At 41.2% G+C, this 20,467-nt stretch overlaps 1 protein-coding gene across 3 annotated transcripts in view; it reads left to right on the top strand.

The window, feature by feature from the left end:
• Megf10 (multiple EGF like domains 10) overlaps positions 1-20,467 on the top strand; it is a 155,040-nt gene that overhangs the window by 18,258 nt on the left and 116,315 nt on the right. Inside the window, exon 1 of one of the 3 annotated variants that reach the window (XM_060377243.1) lies at positions 12,988-13,006. The exons of the other annotated variants lie outside the window; for them this stretch is intronic. The gene's annotated coding sequence lies outside the window, so the exon portion shown is untranslated. Of the gene's footprint in view, positions 1-12,987; positions 13,007-20,467 lie in introns of those variants that run through there. 3 annotated transcript variants of the gene reach the window in all.

The following is a 20,467-nucleotide window of genomic DNA, read 5'->3' as shown; positions in this document are numbered from 1 at the left end:
TTTTGGGGCTCAACCTAAGAAATGGCCTGCCAAGCTGGACAATTTGGAAGAACTTTTAGTTTGTTTGTTTGTTGGCCAGGTTCTACTGCTTGTAAAAATGAGGCCACCGAATCAAGGCAATCATGGAATATGCATTCATCCATTGGCAATAAAGGAGACTTTGGTGCTTCTATGGGCTAATGGCTAACCATGCCTTCTCTGTTTCTTTTAATGGTAAAATACTCCACTCTGGAGAAGGATGGCAACCAAGTCTTGCTTGTAGTTGGCAAAACAAAACGCTAGTGAGTAAAGAAAGGGCTGAGAGAACTAGGTAACTTTTGAGATAAGTTCTAAGGACCAGTTCTTTAAACACAAGCAGCTTCCCAAAGTCCGTGTAGATACTGGACCTATCACATGTACAGGCTCCACTAGAGGGAAGCTCTGGGGATATGTTGGGAGACTGTGTTCATCCGTGATGTGATTTCCCTGATAGGATACGGTGACTGGGCTTAGCTGTCTGGAACCAGTCATTGTGCCAAAGATGAAATAGCCAGGCACAGTGGCTACAGCCCACATTTATTTGGACCCAGCAGTTGTTGGCAGCTCACCTGTGATAGAGAGTGAAGATGCTTGCCACCGGGTAACGCGATTCTTATGTTCACAGTTGAAGGTCAACAGAGAACTAAGGAGAAGAAGGCCAGGTTAAGCAAGGTGTGTAGGAGTGACCTCCTGTTAGCACATTTGCATTTCATTGACTCAGTGCAAGTTTTTATCTTAAACAGACTTTAGGCCAGGTTGTGGGTAACAGAATCAACTCAGTTTGTTGATGCCAGTGGGACACGCGAGCATGACTGCCACTTTGGAATGGCATCAGTTGGAGGTGATGTTTTGGTATTCTAATCTTTGTGCAGTGAGAGCACTAAGCTCCAGTTTTAGGTCTCAAGGCTTAGGCCACTGGCCCACTAAAATGCTGGTCTTGCTGTACTTTGGCATGGCCTTAGATGAAACTAGAAAATGCTTCCTCAGTAGGGGACGCACATGTTTCATCTACTGCTCATCTGCTTGACCAGAGTGGCAGAATTCTTTGTGTGTTCTGCTAGGAGCACAAAGAGTTGGTCTTGAGTTCTAGCTCTGCCCTACATTTGTATAAAGCACCTGGCGTTCCTCTGCAATGTTTCAATGACAAGAGGATCAAGAAGATGCCCTCTGACTTCTTGCACTTGCCTGGGAGATCCTGGCACTGTCTGGACAATGGGGCACAGCTAATGGGCTACAGGGATGGAACATTGAGGGCTCCAGTTGGCTGCCTGGAGATGAGCCTAACTTTACCCAAATGGGACCTTGGTCTGTTGATGGAACTCGACCTAAATGGTCGGCATCAAGCATGTGACTTGGTGAGGCAGCTCTTCCTTCTATGCCCGTGTGGCTACTTTTCAGGGTCTCTTTTCTTATGCTGCCTCCTGATTAGGCTACAGACTAAGCTTGTTTGCAAAACCCTTTCCTGTTAAAATGGTTCTTTGAGCCTCGACAATGAACTGAGTGCAGACCAAATGCAAACCTCCTGCCCACACTACATGCCATTTCTTCCACTACACCATGATGGCTCTGGAGAAAAATGTGTAAATATGAATCATGTTTTCTCCTTGCTGAACTAGTACAGTATTTCCTTAATAAAAACAAAACAAAACAAAACAAATGGGTGGCTATAAAATATTTTTTAAGCTCGATCTCAGCTTCTATTCCCCCCACCCTAAAGAGGCCCTGAAATGCAAACACCAGGTGATGGCACAGAGCCCCAGTTCCAGGATGCCATCTGCAAACCTCAGGCTGGTCTCTCTGGATATTAGGGCTCAGGACTCCCTAATCCATGCCACATGCCGTGACCTGAGCAGACCTGCAGAAAGACAGAGTCTTGCTGTGTCTTCATAGAGCAGTTGCTCCGACTCCCTGCTACAGCTGTGCCCTGCTTTGTTGGAAAGTGCAGGGTGACTTATTTTCTAAGCTCCTTTCTCTGTATAGGTATTATAAATAACAACTGTTCTGTGGGAGCCCTGGCCAGCAACACTTGTGGTCAGCCTTCTAGACACAAACAGCAGTGTTTGGTGTAATCCTGGCATCACTGGCAGCTATGGCTGAGGAAGATGTGAAACACAAAGGCTTTTTTTTTTTTTAACCCAGAAAATCCAAACCAAGGGGTTAAGAACCTTAAATTCTGCAGAACTGAGGAAGCAAAGGACATAATGGCTGGATGTGATTGCCAAGATGGCCTAGTGACATCATAGGAGAAATTCAGGCAGGCAGAAGCCAGGGTCTAGAATTCCAACTGGGCACTCTTGTGCCAATGATGCACATTTGGTTTCCATTCACTTAAAGTTAAGGAAAGCCTAAACTTCTTTCTTTGGAATTCCTGGCCTGAGTTCAGGAGAGACTACTGTGGATTAGATAGCTCTAGAAGTGAAGAAGAGATCTGGGTGGAGAGAGGGATGGGACCTGGATCACCATGGGAGGCTGTTTTCGTTTTCCTTTTTGCATTGCCAGGCTGTAGCATCTCAATTACCAGTCCATGTGTGACCCATGGAGGGATACAGAGCCTCTGTCTTAGCACAGCGAAAGGAAGCAAACAAGGAGCTTCTCTGGGGAGGCATCTGTTGCTCCCTAGCACTGGCCTTGATTGTAGGGTTTTTTGTTTTGTTTTGTTTTTAAGTAAGATACACTTGTCAAAATTCAACACTTTTATTTATTTCTTCTGTGTATCTTTAAATTTTTTTCTGTTGATGTATTCTCTCTCCCCTTTAAAATTATTTAAGAATTCTGAGTGTGTTTTGATCATATTTACCCTCCCTCATTCACCAGTTTATATGTTTGGCTCTGTAGCATTTCAGAGAACACTCCTGATGGTGTGGAATTGTCAGCCCAATCCAGTCTCTCCTCAGAAGCTTCCATGTTTCCCAGCTGAAATCTGTGCCCCTTACCCATCAGCTCCTCATTTCCTTCCCACTGGCCCCTGAAAACCACCTCCCCACTTTCTGCCTCAATGAAGTTGACATTTGTAGGTGATCACACAGACTGGATTATTTGATGGCTGGTGCTGAACATCTTAGGGTTCGTCCACATTTCAGCATGTCTGAACCTTTTCAAGGCCAACTGTATTCCATTGTCTGTGTGTGCTGCTTTCTGCTCATCCACTAATAGATGTCTGTGCCCCTTTTACCCTGTGAGTGCCGTGAGTGAATCAGGGGGGTGGAAGTTTTGTTTAAGTCTGATTTCAGTTCTTCTGAAGAAAATACCCAGAGGTGAAATTGAACGGCAGTGCCAAGGTGTTTCGTTTTGGTTTTGTTATTGTCGTTGCTGGTTTTTTTCTGAGGCACTCCCATTCAGTTTCCCACAGTTTCTGCTCCATGTGACATCGCTGGCAGCAGTGTGTAAGGGCTCATTTCTCCACATCTTCAATAGTACTTATTGTCTTTTTTGCCCTTTGTTTTGTTTTGTTTTTCTTTGCAGGGTGTGGAGGGTTATAGCTATCCTGATGGGACTGAAGGGGATCTCATTTGATTTGTATCTGTCATATGATTTTATGTACATTATTTCTCTTAAGAAATAACATAAGAACTTTTTTCTTTAATTTTTGAGAGCCCATGATGTTTCTTTATGGAACTGGGGTTACAGGACTGTCAACACATTTGGCTATTGCTTTCTTCCTGAGGTGTGTTTTTCTTTGTGAAAGCTCAGGCTGCCCTCAAATGCCTGGGCTCCAGTGTTCCTCTCACCCCAGGCTCTACAGTCCCTGATACGATGGCACGGAGTGGCACCATGTCCAGTTCAAAAATGATAAGTGTATGTTGATGTTCAGAAATAATTCATTTTTATATGGCATATTGGGTACATTTTTCGGCTTTATTGAGGTGTAATTGACAAATAAAATTGGATATATTTGGGGTGTACCAGGTGATGATGTCATCTCTTTTACACACACACTCTCTCTCTCTCTCTCTCTCTCATTACCATGTCCATCACCTCATGCAGTTGTCTTTTCTTCCTTGAGAGAATGCTCAGGGATGCTGCTCTTTAGCAAGGGTCAAGTTTATCATGCACTAACCTGAGCCTCACATCTTCAGAACTCACCCATGAGCAAAACTGCACACTTGACCATCAGCTCTTCTGTCTTGACCCAGACCTTGACCCTTGGCAGCCACCCTATGAACTCTCACAATGACACTGACTTGAATTCCACTTTGTGGAGAAGGGAGAGCTACAGAGTGGGGCTGTGTGGTTTAATGTTGCTGAATTTAAAAAATTCTGTATCTAATAAGGAAATAAAATATAACACATAGGCAAACTCTAATACAATAACCTGCCTTTGTATGATACATCTCAACAAGGTAACAAAGATGTCTGGTACTAACATGCCATGAAGTTAAACAATTTTTGAAAATATCTATGTAAGTAATTGTCCAGTTTTAAATTAGGTGGCTCTGTTTGATGTGGTTCAGAAGTTCTTTTAATCGTTTGAATACTCTGTTTACTGACTCTTTTTCTATTGTGTTTCCCCCGGGTTGGTGACTTTTCAAGTTAGTGATGGCATCTCTTAGTGCACAATTTACTTTTATTGCCTGTGTATTTAGCATCATGCCAGAGGAATCACTGCCAATTTGCTTCTAGATTTCTGTGGAGTATAGTTCTTTCCTCTATATACCCCAAATACCACTTTTGAAAATCCTTTTGAAAGGATTTTGTCTCGAAATCTACCTCCTCTTTTTTTCTTTTTACTTGTTTGAAGAAAAGTCTTTATTTATAGTATTTAAGAGTTAATGGCTTTCATTTCTTCACACTCTCTTATCCTCTTCTCTCAAGGGGATGATGAAGGCATGAAGAGGAAAGATGGTTAGGGACATACTTACTTGGTAAACAGCCTCAGTCACAGGATTCCCTAGGTCTGAGGCATATGGGGGTCCTTCAGCAGTCAGGACAAGTAGGAGGCACAACAGCATGACCCTCAGTTTCCAGCCTCAGGAAGTGTCCTTCCACATCAGAACCTTCTCAAGGATATAGTCAAAAGCTTATAGATATGAGAATTTCTTTTTAGATAATGTTACATATTGCTTTTACTTTAAGTATTGAGTAAATGTGTCTTTCCCCTCTTGCCAATTTCTTACACTTTCTTAACAATCTTTTTTGTTAAATTTTTAACTGCCCCTAGGAGATGCCTTTAACAATTTTTTTTTCTGAATTATCTTCTGGATTAAAAAAGTCACCATCAATAGCAGCTATTTATCTAAAACACTATAGATAGTGCTTGTGGTTAAGTTAAACATTCAGAGGTATATAAACACATAAAGCACGCTAGGTTATTTTAGATTCACATTAATCATTTCCTAGAGAGCTTGAAAATGCTTTAACGTTTTAAAAATTAAAATATTTATCTATTTATCTCTATCTCTTGTGTACGTCTGTACATGTGTGGGTGCTCATACACAGAGATGTGTGTGGAGGTCAGAGCACAACTTTTGGGAGTCGGTTCTCTGCTTCCATCACATGAGTCACCAGAATTGAAGTTACCTGACTGTCCCTAGGAGATGCCTTTAACTTGCAGCATTGCCCCCTAACACTTATTTTAATGCATGCAAGGAGGCGCAGCTCAACCACTCCTGGTCTCAACCCTATCTTTTCTCTTACCCTGTATCTCTTGATTGTGGGCTCTAGGGACTTGCCAGTGAGGCTGAGAGAGGGGAGACACCAGAATAAGGATCCAGGCCCAGCTTCTGTATTATCTGGAACCGGTAAAAAAAAAAAAAAGCCTCTGGTCTGCACGGGGGCTTGTAGGCTCCAGGACATGCTTGTTTGCCATGCAAATCTTGCTGTAACAGAGACTGATGGCATTCAGACAGGGAGCAGGAAGCTGCTTTCATGGGGAAGTTTTTTGGCACTGTGTCTGACATACACTCAAGTCAATCATGGTGAAGTGCTTAGTAACAGATGTGGTAATTAAGCCTGAAGAACGCAGTCTCTATTTTTCCATTTTATTTCAGAGAATAACAAAGTGCCTCATTAAACCTCTAGTTGTACTCATTTTTGAATTGGGCACACCAGTGTCATGAAAAATGATTCCTGTGCAAGAACTTTTTTTCTGAAGCCCTCGTCAGGGAAGGATGCTGTGAGGGGAGGTTGGAGTCCTTGGGCCGGGATGCTTTTGCTCTTACTGAATTGGCCTTACACTCCAAGGCCACGCTCTGTAGATTCTAGGCATGGGTGCATTCCTTTAAGAACCTTGGATATAAGTGGACAATTTCAGTTTTTATGTGCCTTACTCTGTTACGTTCAAATTACACTGCTTATAGCAAGACATTAACATTAGCATTCAATTTTAGAAAGGTTTCAGATAACCTGAAACCACTGCAAATTACCATATTTTAATATGATGAATTATCTTGGAAAAATTAATTGCATTTGAAAAGGTCTGACTTTGATTGTGGCAGTGTGGAAAGGCAAAGTGTCTTCATTAAGGTTGTTTTGCTGTCTTTTAAAATGATAAACATGAATCTAGTCTGTCTCATCATTAAAGGAAATTACTTAAAGAATGTAATTACTTGGGACAGGTAAAGAGTGTGTGTCCTTAATAGTAAGAATGTTTGGCTGGAAACATTTTTTTGAGCTCTTCCAGAGAGGCGGTTCTCTGACCTTGGGACTCTTGGAGAAGGTAGTGCTCTCTTTCTGGCCGTTTCTGACTTGTTTATACACATGAAACAAGTTAAACATGAAATCAGTCATGGATGCAACAAGGTCTTTGCATAATGAGTTCAGTTTCAAGAAATCATTCTTACGCACATAGAGACTGAATCTAACAGTGGCATCTCTTAGGTACCATAGAGAAAAATGCAAGAACAGGAGATGGCAATCTTTTCAAGGATGTTACAGTCTGGATGAGAGGAATGGAACTGATTACGTCAAAGATGACCAGCATAGCTGAGAGAGAGAGAGAGCTCAGTTGGCAAAGTGCTTTCCTTGTAAGCATGAGGACTGAAGTTTGATTCCCAAAACCCATGAAAAAACTGCCAAGCATGAATGGTGATAATTCATAACCCTAGCATGGAGGAGGGGCAGGTGAATCATTGACTCAAAACATAGGGACAATACCAAAGGCTGTCCTCCAGTACTGCATTCTTGTACACACATACACATGCACCTGTGTATATGTAAACACACACACACACACAAATTGACTAGCAAGCTCAAATAAGGTGCAAGGATCAGACAAATGATAGATAAATTTGTTCTACAAGAGATTTCTTTTGCATCTATTTATTTATTTACTTATGGATTTTTAAGGCAGGGTTTCTCTGCATAACCTCACTGTCTTGGGCTCGTTTTGTAGACCCAGCTGGCCTCAAACTCACAGAGATCCACCTGCCTCTGCCTCCCTGAGTGCTGGGATTAAAGGCATGGGCCACTACGATGGCTGCATATTAATTTTAAATAATTCTCTGATAGTTTCGTACATGTGTATAATGAATTTTAGTCTTTCTTGCCCCTCTCTCATGCCCACTCTTTCTCCTTCTGAAACCCTTTTCCCAACAGGTCTCCCTCTTGCTTTCATTTCTTGTGGTGTGTGTGTGTATGTGTCACTAAGTTTAAGTAGGGCTGCCAGCATAACATGAGTGAGAGATTATTTCCTGCAGCATGAATAACTTATTAATGATATCACAAAAGTAAGTGCCACTCCTTCCCCCTGTAACCATTAACTGTCAAAAGCCCCTTAGGAAAGGGTGGGGCCTCCTGAACCTCTCTCCTCCATGATGAAATGTTGACAGGCCCAATCCTGAGCAGATCTTGTACAGGTAACCATAGCCACAGTGACTTAATGAGCGTATTTTCTGTGCCGTGTCCAGAAGACGTTGATTCATGGCAGTTCTCCCCAACCTCAGGGTCTGTTCTGAGTCCCGAGGTGTGGAGAGAGGTGTGACCAACTGCTTTCTTTTAAGCTCATTAATTTAAATTCAATTAATTTAAGTCCATCCCCTGGATAAAAGTCATGCTCATTACTATAAACTCAGCCAAGAATCCTGGCTGGGGAGAACATGTACAGATAAAAACTATTGCGATTATTGTGCTAAATAGACATTTAACCAAAATCAAAACAAACCTGTGCTTCTGGGAGGAGCCTTACCCCAGCACCATGTAGTAGGGGACTTCTATTCGATCCCTTTCTTTTCTGTAGGGTTTTTTTTAAGTGAGCTTATATCTATAATTTTCTCCCTCCCCTAACTTTTCCTCCACTAGAGACGTCTGTGTAGTTTCTAGGAAAAAAAGCAAGGAATATTTTGACTTCTGCACTGAGCCCATCATCAACTAGATTGGGATGCAACAATAAATTATTGCAGTGAGAACACAAAATTGATGGCAGTGTATGTGGTGGTTTGAGTTTCAGTTAAGAAGGTGTCCATGCCACCTGGGAGAATCTTGGACATGGGTTACAGACTTTGCCCAGGGAAGGAAAAATGTATTCCAAGGAAGCTTTTCATCCTCCAGAGTTTTTCTGTTGAAACAGTCTTTATGTATGGGTTTTAATTCATGCTTTTATCTCCCTCTTCTGAATTAAACAATTACAGAGTTTAGTCTTGAACAAATGATGGTCATAGAGTTTACTGGGATCCTTCCCTATGAAGTGGGAGGAACACGGTGTGGGCGGTTGCTTTCAGCTGTTTGTACTTTCTAATGTGTGTGAAAAAGCGAGGCCCTGCTATGAGAGATTTTAAAGTGAGATAAATGTGAGGGAATTTATGACGAAGGCGAAGAGAGGAACAAGAGGTTGAAGAGGACAGGAGCAGAAGGGATTGAGGAAAATGTCGATGGATGCAGAGCCAGCAGCCTGTGGAGCTCAGAGCTCACAGCTTTAGTTCAAATACCTCTAGCTTTCTTGGTTTTGATATCCTTAGTTATCAGAATCTACCTGAAAGGGAATGTTTTTATTTTCCCCCATGAAAATTGTAATCACTTTGTCAGCAACCTAACAGGTTTCTTTCCCCCCCATCATTAATGGTATATTTGTACATTTGTATCTTGTACATAAAAAGAAAACTTTGCCTTATTTAAATAATGTACAAGTATTTATATGTTCTTGGGGCCCATCAAAATATTCTTTTATTCTAGCCACAATATGACTTTCATCAAAGACCAAAGACTAATTGATTTGCAAAATTAAGACTTAATAGGTTAGTGAGTAAAACTGCTTGCTCTCAAGCTTGACAACCTGAGTTCAAACCTACATGATGGTGGGAAGAACCAACTCCTACAACTAAAATTTCTATTTTGATTAAATCACATTTTCCTGGTTTTATTCTGTTGTTGTTGTTGCATGTATGCATACAATAAATAAATTAAGTTGTAAAAATTAAGACTTAAAATATATGAATTTTGTAAGGGTTTGTATTTGATTCCTAGTAATATAAAAATTATATGTATTTATTATACATATATACATATGTATATATAGCACCAGAAAGCATACAAATAAAAATTTCCTTTTCTGACTATGTTTTATGTTACTACATAATAAAAATCTTCCCTTTTTACAAAATAGTTCTTACCTCTTGATAGATGTAGGAAGCAGACAGAGCCACCCTCCAGCTGCTATAGACTAACCTGCCAATTCTTTAGGATCTCAGAAAGATGTTTCCAGACATTACTGTTTGGGTGCAGTTTTAACAGTCAAACAGGTACTAGGAATTATGTTTCTTTGTAATGAGGGTGGAATTGTTTTTAAAAGGGTTCTTGTCATAAGGTTTTATTTTTCCTTTCTTGAGTTAAACTAGTGGTTTTTATCAACCTGTGGGTTTCAACCCTTTGGGGATAGAATAACCCTTTCACAGGGGTCACCCCCCTATGCATATCAGATGTTTACATTACGATTCACAACAGTAGCAAAATTAAAGTTATGAAGTAGCAACAAAATAATTTTATAGTTGGGGGTCACCACAACATGAGGAACTTTATTAAAGGGCCACAGCATGAAGAAGTTAAATGAATAGAAGTTAAATGAATAGAAGGTTTGAAGCTTTAAACAAATGACAGTAATGTCATTTATGAAAACTTCTTCATAAGAAGAAAGTGAACATTCCAGTGTGGTGAGGTCACGCTTTCAGCTACTAGGAGTTTCCAATCTGTGCAGCTCAGTGGACATTTAAGCACAGAGGCTGCCACCTGGTCCCAGTGCTCATCTCTTTCTGGGAGCCTCTGTTTCCCTGCTGCTAGCTCACAGATATTTCCTCATATGAACCTAAACATACGCTCTTGACTGCTTCACTTCACCCACAAGAGTTATGACCCCATTCGTGATCTCAAATGCAGCCACGTTTGGGCAGGTCCATCTACTGAGAACAAAGGGGCGCCGAAAAAAAGAGGGATTTGGGCTCTTAAATGAACTTAGAGAATAATTAGTTATGAATTAAGCCTTTCCGAGTGCCTACAGATTCTCTCCGAAGACTGATTTTTCTCTAAACAAATATTTCTCAGGAAAACCCTTTATTGTTCTTAAGATATACGTATAATCATCAGCGTTATAGTCATTTTGTTTCAACAACAGGCTTTTCCACTGAGGTTGTTAACTCTCAAGTAGAGATCATCTTGATCTTTCTTTTCTTCCCTTTTGATACTGAGAGCAGTTTTGATCCAAAACGACTTACTTGCATATTCTAAGTGCTATTTTTCACAGTGCTCGGTCATTAGAAAATATGGTTGACACATGCCAAGAAAATGCAGATATTGCTGTGTGCTGTCTTGACATTAAGAGTTTGCAAGCTAGTGGAGTGATGAGCGCACAAGTGGTGAATAAGGGAGCCCAGCAGCTGATACTGATGAGCTGAGGTTTGATCTTTGAAAGAATGACTGAGAATTAACTTGACTCAATAGTTAGGGGCACTCCAAGCAGAAGGAATGGCCTGGGTGAAGAGAGAGGAGTGAGGACCTCTACCATGTTGTGGAAATTCAAGTGTGTGCAAACTGTTCAAGGGATCAATATGGCCACCTGAATAGTAAATGCCAGTTTGGAGTTAATCTGAAAGGCAATCCCTCCACACCAGCTGTGCAGGGGAGTGTGGGGCTCTGTTTGTCTCTGAAGCTTTGGTGACAGTTTAGAAAATGGCATGAATCAAGCCTGAAAAACTAGTCTACGTGAGTGTTTCTACACACAGCTGTGAAAAGTTTGCTATCAGGAAAGGCTCAGTCAGAGCAATTAGGAGCCCAGGGAGTTGCAGATCCCTCCCCCCCATGTGAGGACACAACTAGAAGACACCTTCTCTAAGCCAGGAAACAGGCCCTTACTTGACACCAAATCTGTTGGCACTTTAACCATAGATTTCTTAGCTTTAAAGAAATCAGAAGTAACCAGCCTTCCTTCCTTCCTTCCTTCCTTCCTTCCTTCCTTCCTTCCTTCCTTCCTTCCTTCCTTCCTTCCTTCCTTCCTTCCTCTACCCAGTTATTAAGAATATTGCTGGGAAACTGAAATGGTCTCATTGTTCTGAGGAGACTGGGAGGCATCTGTTCCCTTTCCACAAGCTCCTTCTAGTGATATGAGTAATCCTTCTGCCAGGCCCATGCCTTATTTGCTACATTGATCATAAATTGTGTAGACACAATTCTTTTTGATCTTATCAACCCAGAAATGAAAAGGAACATCCATGAGTTGCCTCATTAAAGATTATTGTCGTGTTAAAATTTTATAAACACCCTAGGCCCTATTATTTCTATATTCATAATTCTTTTAAGGGTAGTATTAGCCACACATAACAAATTAATCATATCTTTATGATCTTTGTGTGTAGCAATTTGTATTATTAGCTAAGACAAATTGGCAGGATCTTGAATGTTGGCTCAGATTCAGCCCAAGGAGGAAATATTTAGAGAGCAGCTTTGTGGCCTGTGTTCACACCAAGCCTCTTTGGATCACAGCATCACTGCCTAAAAATCAGGCTACTGGACCAGCTTTCTCTCTAATGGTTATGTTCACACAATTGTGCATAAATCTGGGCTGGAGAGATGACTCAGTGATTGAGAGCACTTGCTATCCTTTCAGAGGACTCTGTTTTCGTTACAAGCACCCATGTGGTAGCTCACAGCCCTTTGTAATTCTAGTTCTGTAGGCACTAGGGACACCCATAGCACCCACACATACATACTCATATGCACAAAATAAACATAAAATATTAACAAATATTTAAAAGAATGGCAAAGGAAAAAATATAACTTTCCTAAATTTGATGGCTGTCCAAGCTGTGAACTAGGCTTGTGTTTCTGAAAAGGACGTAAAGAGGGAGCTTGATGCTGAACCGGGCTAGAGTGTGGCTATTATTTTATCCTCCAGTTTCTGCCAAGCCAGATTCCATCTTGTGCCACAAATACACAGAGGGACAAATGGGGAGTCACAGGACAATAAGAAGTAAGAATTATTGGCATTGAGAGTGGACAAGGGAGGGGCTACAGCTGGTTTACAAAGCGAATGAACTATAATTAATAAAAAATAAATTAATTAAAAAAATAAAAAAGAATTACAGATAACGTAAATGAAGGAAGTGCCATGGAAAATGGCCCTTGTCAATATGATATTGTTCTATGACTATTACGGAGGGTCAGACAGGGTCACCGCTTGAATAAAAGGTCTGTCTGGACAGCTCAGGAAGTGGTGGAGATGATTCAGCTTGTGGCACTTTGTCTCCTAAGACAAAGCCTTATTTAAAGAGCCATCAAGTTGGGGGGTTGGGCTGTGGGTTTTTTTATAATTACGTGTGTATGTATTTGGTGAGGAAGCCACAAAAAGGTGGCAGCCCAGCCTTTTCTCCCGAAGTCCTGACCAGACACAGCTTTGGATAATGGCCTCCTTCCACCCACTCCCCTTCCACAGCTGCCTATCCACATGTTGTCTGAAATCTTCAAAGCTTTCAACCATGTGGGTTTAAAACCACCCGGGTGAAATTGCTGAGATGCTTTCTGCAATGTCCGAAGCAGGAGAAAACTGTGGTCATTCTGCATCCTGGTCGCGGTTAGTGGTTCAGCACTGGGTCCTTGGGGAAGAATGGCCATTGAGTCACCAAGCCACTGGTTACTTGAGACATCAGCACAGCATAAATGTGGGGCTGCTTCCTGTACTTTCTAGTTCGTAGTCTTAGACCGGTTAAGTGGCTCAGTCATTTAGAGGCTGACAGTTAGCAGATTGATATTTCAGGAAGCGTTTGATGCTGTAGCACACAAACAGGCTGTTATTGTACGTACAATGGCTGTTTCTCCTAACGGGCAGGTGACAGAACTAAAAGTTGGTAGACTCGCGTTCCGGGTCCTGCTGTATTCTACCCACAGACCAGCACTGTGATCTTGATGGATCTGTTCATTTGGAGTCTCAGTTATTTCATACAGATTTTAATGGGGTCCCATTAGGGCTTTCTACTCTAACCGCAAGTGCGCGCGCATGTGTGTGTGTGTGTGTGTGTGTGTTGTGTGAGAATTCATGTATGTTAACTGACGTATTCCCATGTGCTTGTGCTGAAAGCTTGACTTGGAGTACTCCACTGAGCCTTAATAACTGAATCTCAGTACCTGGAGAGGAACTTGGGACATGAAGGGATCTGATCGCAGCATCTGTCGCCCCTCCCCCCCAGGTCTTTGGTGTTGATTCTGGTGTTCTGGCTGGCTCAGCATGTGTCCCTTTCTTCCCTCGTGGCTCTGGATGTGTCCCTTTTGAAACTGCATGCTTATTTGAAGAAGGTAAACCTTTCTTCAGTTGTGTTCCCCCTCCAGAAACATCAAACACCCTCTCAGTATAGATTACTGAGCCAGATGCAGGACAGCAGGTAACACACAGGGCCCTTGGTCACGCCAGTGATGGAAGCAGAAAGCCTGGTATCACCCTGAAAGGACACTCATTGTATCAGGACTAGTGTGTCAAGTTCATGCCTCTAAGCAGGAAGCTTCTCTCTTCACATCAGGCTGGATTTGGAGTGTGTGTGGCAGGACCAGCAGGCATTAGCTTAGCCCTCTCATCCCTGTCCTACGCTCTCTTACCGTGTACAAACACCTAAGACTCAGACGACACTCAAGTATCCTGCTGCACACCAAGGCTTTGTAGGAATCTTCCTCCTCCTTATCATTGTTTGACTTTTCCTTTGTAAGTGGAAGAAATTGTCTTCTTCCATCGTTCCTTTTCTTTTGTGACAGTCTCCTTGAGTCCAGTGTGACCTCAAGCTATGGACATAGGATGGATTCAAACTTCTGGTCCTACTGTCTCCACCTCCCAGTGCTTAAAGTGCTGGCCTTGCCGACCACACTCAGTTTATGCACTGCTGGGGATAAAATCCAGGGCTTCCTTCCTGATGCCAGCACGGACACTACAAGCTAAGCCACATTCCCCAATGCCTGTGTCATTCTGCTGTGATTAAGTGTTTCTTGTTAAATTGTTTTTAGAGAATCCATCAAATTTGAAATGTTTCAAGTCCACACTTTTTAACTGAACGGGGAAAAAATAGTCTTTTTTCCTCCCCTGTGGGTTGAGTTCTGTGTTCTTAGACTGTTTCAGTCTTGGATCAGCTGAGGTTTCCTGTTTGGGTATTTTTCTCTAGTATACCTTAAGCAACAATCTTCAGTGCCTTTCTTGATGGTCAGACCCATGTTTCCTCTTCCACTCACTTTCTTCTCTACTCAGTGATCCAAACAACCCTGCCATTTGCTTCCTTCTAAAAAGGAATGTCTTGTGTTTGCCCCACCACGTTCTCCTCAGTCTATCCAGCCAAGGGCTCTCCAGAGCTTTTTTCTTTCTTCCTTCCTTCCTTCCTTCTTTCCTTCCTTCCTTCCTTCCTTCCTTCCTTCCTTCCTTCCTTCCTTCCTTCTTTCCTTCCTTCCTTCCTTTTTCTTTTTTTCTTTCTTTTTTTTTTTTTTTTAAGTAGGATCTTCAATGATGCTATCCCTTACCCAACTCAGGACTTGGAAGTGCAGTTGAAACTTACATATGTATTTTTTTAAGGCTTTTGACCCTAATTATCTTACATTGCCTTGTTATTAGTGTGTCTGGGATATTATACTCATCTTAGCTTGTACAGGCCCTAGAGGACTAAAGATGGTCTTCACCAAGATTGGTTAGTTAAAATGACAAATACTCATTCATTATTAAAGACTTTGAAAAGTTCCCACTGTTTTTTGCTATCCCCTTGGTGATGCTGAGGTTTCAACCTAGAGCCTCACGCATGCTGGGCGAGAGCTCTACCACTGAGCTGTGCCTTTAGCCTTGAAATTTGTTGAAATGATTACGTTATTAGGAAACTGGAATTTGAATTAAGTTTACATTTTATTTGGTATCATTATGTAGCTATTTAATTTACTCAATTCACTTAAATCATTGTTTTCATTGGACTACACAAAAAATATACACAGAAATATTTGGAGGCCAGAGGTCATGACATAGATAAGTCTCTTTCTCAGAAGATTAGAAACAGCCATGAAATGCACCTATGTGTTTATGGATAGATGCTCTCTGCCTTATTTTTATAGCTTTTGAGTTACCTTGAAGTTATTTCAAAATAGGAAGTTAAAAATAATTTTAAAATATTAAACATGGTACATAAAAATGTTCACATTCTGATTATTTGGTTCTCTTCACTGCTGTTGAGTTTTTGGATCTCCTTAAAAGTTCTGGATAGCAAACACTTTTCAGGCAGACAGTTAGCTGATATGGTCACTGTTCTGAGTAGGCTGTCTCCACATCCTGTTGATTATCCCCTGCTCTTTAGTTTGCTGAGACTTCATTGGTCTAAAACTTTTCTTTACTGTAACTTTTAGGGACTTGTCCAAAAAAAAAAAATTCTTGCTGATTCCAATGTCCCAAATGAAACATTTCCTTGATGATTTTTTCTAATAGTTTCACAGTTTTGATCTCATACTTTTCCCCCCAGGCCTTCAGTCTAACTAATTTTTGTTTTTGTTTTGTTAACTGGTGAGGCATGGGGGGGTCTAGGGTATTGCATTTTCCAACACCTTTATTAACAAAAACATTCTTTTTCTCCAGTGTAGGTCTTAGCACTTGTATTGAAAACAATTGTAGGTAATGAATTTACTTCTAGCTCTCAGCTCTGTTCAATTAGTCTATATATACATGATGAAACCTTCAACCTTTCCAATTTCAGTATTGTTATATATATGGCCTTTGTTATGAAGTATACATATATTAAGTTTTTTAATTAATTTGTTCAGAGATTTTATTATAAAGAGATGTCAAACTTCATTAAATATTTATTCTATATCTTTATTAAGATGATCACACATTTTTAAACCATTCATCTTATGTATATTGCTGCAATAAAGGACATCCTGTTTGAATTGCATAATTAAACATCATTGCTTCTCTGGTCACAGTTCAATCTTTGCAAGATGTGTATCTCTAAGGACCCCATATTTCTCCTAGGTCAGGAAATTTGTCGCCACATGATTATTCCCAGTCATCTCTAGCGCTCCTCGGATTTCTTTGGTGTCAGTTGTAATTACCCTTAAAAAAAAACATTCTTTCCTATTTAAATTTTCTTTTTCTTGGTATAGCTAAAAGCCTGTGAGTTTTAGATCTTTTTAGATCTTTTTGTTTTACTTATTTTGTATTTTTTTCTTATCTCATTAGTTTCAGCTATGATTTTTTTTTTTCAATGCAGTTTATTCAGGAACCTTGAACAATCATCTGACCCTGGGGAAAGCCAGCCCACAGCTTAAATAGCCTCTGGGTAGCCAACCCCAGCGTGCCACGTGGGCAATGCAGATAGGTCCACATACATGGAAGCAAGCCAGATCCTCAGCCTTAGCCAAATGTGGAGTTGTTCCTGATAGAGAGCACTCACCATCGGGAAGGTGGAAGGCAGAAACCAGCTCCATCTTTAAGGCGCGGCATTACGCAGCTCTCTACAGTTCCCCCTTTTTGTTTTAGACGCATTAGGCAAGAGTAGAGGTCTGATCTCTGATATTAGAAATAAATTGGGACTTTGTACCAATGTTCATTTAGGTGTCATCCACCCAAAGAGCATCAGACCCGTCCGATACCCTTTTCTCAGAGGCGGGACCTGGGGCATCAACCCGCATGCAATCAGACTTGCTCTTCTCTGGGTCCAAAGCGGCTGACCCTGAGTGCAGTGCTTAGCCTCACATCCTGCGCATAACATTTTAGCTTTTTATGGTAGCCAACCATGCTTGGGGAGACTGTCCTGCTTCAATGGCTGTAAAGGCCTGCATGATCATGGCTGCATTACGCTGTTGTGAGACTCTAATCTTGCATATATACCACAGGCAAACCAAGGAGACCAACACCAGAAGGCCTGCTAACGCTCCCATGCCCGCCCATTCTTTCAGATGATTCATAGCTGCAGCAAACCATGATGGTAATCCTGTGGCTAGTCCTGTGTCCACTCTGGTAGAATTTACTGTGACAATGGCCACTCTCAGCTGCTCCATCATAGTATCGAATTCTCCAGTCCAATTACCTAAAATATAGCTAGACAATTGTTTAGACAGATTTGCAGCACAGGAAAAATTCTCATGTTGTATGCTAGTGACACAAAGTCCAGCCTATTTTCATTGACAGCCAAGTTGAGCGATTTGCCATAGGGTATAGAACCTCCCCTATCAGTGGACTTGGGGAGGGGCATGCATGCAGAGGGAGGAGGGAGGGTGGGATTGGGAGGGGAGGAGGGAGGGGCTTATGGGGGGATGCAGAATGAATAAAGTGTAATTGATGAAAAATTTGAAAAAAAGGGAAAAATAATTTAAGAACCTTAAATGACTTTCAAAAGTGGAGGAAAACATGGAGTTAGTCAATTTACATGGAGCACGTCTTGCCCCTGGGGGCAATGGTCTCCTGAACCTACTCAGACCTCAGACTCCACCACTGCTAGTTCTAGAACTGATGCAGGATGTTCCAACGAGGGGTTAAGGCTTCTCATAATATTTTCTATAAGCCCACACCTGTTTGTTTATAGCCCCCATTTTTATTCATTATTAGCCAGATAGAGCCAAGTAATTGTGGTAATGATACTTGCTTTTTTGCCCAATGCTGGAATGCTAGTGAATTTAGGTATGCCCTGGTTACTTGCATGCCTCGCTGGGTGCCTGTGCCCGTTGATGCCCCTCACGCTATGACTCTCTTCAGACAGAAAAGGGATCTTGGAACTACAGCCACCATTGTTACTGCCATCTCATTGGCGGCTGTTGGAGCTACCACTGGGGCATTAGCCATGAGTCATACTGTGCAGACTGCTCAGACCCTGAATAATTTTTTAGCCAATGTAGCTCATGCCTTAGATGTACAAAAAGGAATTAATGCTCAACTAAAAGGAGGCTTGATGGTGTTCAATCAGAGGATTGACCTCGTGCAGGAGCAAATTGATACCCTATGGCAAATCAGCTATGATTTTTATTGCTTTTTTTACACCCCCCACCCTTTTCCTAGTTTCTTAAGGTACAACAATAACTTGTTTATCTCAGATCTTTCTACATTTTTGTTTTGTTTTGTTTTTTTTAAAACAGGGTTTCACTATGTAGCTCTGGTTGTTCTGGTACTCACTATTAAGACCAAGCTGGACTTGAGCTCACAGAACCTCTGCCTCTGCTTCCCTAGTGCTGGGATTAAAGGTGTGTGCCACCGTGACCAGTTAGTTTTTTGATATTGGTATAAACTTCCCTCTTAGTTTTTCCGTGTCGCATATATTTTTGAGACATTGTGTTTTTGTTTATATTTATTTCTTAAAATTCTAATATTCATATTAATTTCCTTGATCCATTGATTCTTCAAGAAGGGGTTAAATCCTTTCAATTTTCCCACTTTAGTTATTGTATTGTTGTCAGAGAAGATAGTGTATTGATTTCTTTCTTTTTAGTGCTAGAGTCAAGTTCAAGACTTCATGCATGACAGGCAAGCACTTTACCATTGAGCTATAGCTCTGGTCAAAGACTTCAGCTCTTAGAAATCTTTGACTTATTTTGTGGTCTAACCTTTGGTCTATCTGGAGAAGGTTCCACGTGCTGCTAGGAAGAATGCATGCTCTGCATGGTGGGAGGAATGCACGCTCTATAGATATGGCTGAATTCCATTTGTCTAGGACACAGTGTAATGCTAGTTTTTTTTCTTTTGGCTCATTGCTAGAAACGGAGTACTGAAATCCCCTTTCTATTCCTTGTTCGACCAAGGAACATTAATAATAATTGCATTAATCATAATATTAATAATAGTTAATTTTTAATAATAATAATTAATGCCATTAATAAAAGTAGTAGATAATTTCTTCAAACTCAGGAAAGTAAAAGAAGCATTATTTTGTAAATTAAAATTAATTAAGACCTTGGGATCATTATTCAGTATTTTATAAATAATCTGTAGCACAGAAAACATGATGAGCTCTCCAAGCCGTTGTAAGTTGGGTCAGGTTCTTTTGTGTCAACACATAATAAAAGGTTAAAGTCTAATGGCTGGGTAACCCGGGACAGCGCTTTGTGTGAAAAAACCCAGCAGATGTGCCTCAGAACATAGTCATCAGCGAGGTCATCCTTGTAGGCACAAAATAACAGATCGTAATTAGAAGATGATGGGCCTTTGCCAGGAGCTAGAATGTAGGGAAAGAATTTCAGAGCCATCGCAGGTGGCTTCTTCTGCTCATTACTGCTGCTAAAGGTGATGGCAACATGGTAGGCGGTATTGGGAAGTGTGTTGGGCACAAGACAAAGCAATTTTAGTAAAAAAAAAATGTTTAAAAGTAGTCATATCGGTTAACTCTTACTGCATAACATTACCTCAAACTCAGTGACTTAAAATAACAAACATTTATGACCTCCTAGCTTCTAAGGGCCAGGAATTTGGGGGCAGCTGTGTTGGCAGTTCTAATTCAGGGTCTCACGATGCTGTTGTCAGCATGTTGGCAGGGCCCAATGGGGTTCTCCTGCCTGGAAGAATACTCAGGCTGTTCTTTGTAGGAGGCGTCCATCCATTCTGTTAGGGGGTATCCACCAGAGAAGACTTCTTAGACATGAGCTTAAGCCAACTGAAAGTCTTTATTAGCTGGCTTAGTGACTATAGTAGGTTCTTGGGATCCCAGGGTAGCTCTGAGACTTTCTCAAGATGAACTTTTAAGCACAAGAAAACATGCATTAGGTTGACATAGTCAGTAAACAAGACCAGTTAGCAAGAAGCAGAACTATGAAAATCATAAAACACTGTTAGTAGATTTATAGACTTTCCCAAAACTGTGGGCTTTGGCAGATGAGGCCATTATTTTCATTTTTGACAGGCGGTACTGTGTACAAGCTGAGTGTTATGGCCTGAATAGTACTTCCATTATGGAGTCAGTTGTGCTAAGGTCTGAGGACCTACTAAGGTGTTGGGGGCCTGTTACACATAACTTATCATGTCAGTGTTACTCACGGTTTCTTGAGTGCCGTGAAAATGAGACCACTGGTTTCCCAAGGTACTGAAATCCAGGAGGCAAGATGA

The sequence above is a fragment of the Meriones unguiculatus genome, chromosome 2 (assembly GCF_030254825.1).
Source record: "Meriones unguiculatus strain TT.TT164.6M chromosome 2, Bangor_MerUng_6.1, whole genome shotgun sequence".
NCBI classification, from domain to species: domain Eukaryota; kingdom Metazoa; phylum Chordata; class Mammalia; order Rodentia; family Muridae; genus Meriones; species Meriones unguiculatus.
The sequence above is the reverse complement of the archived record's forward strand: the minus strand, read 5'-3'. Positions and strand labels throughout refer to the sequence as shown.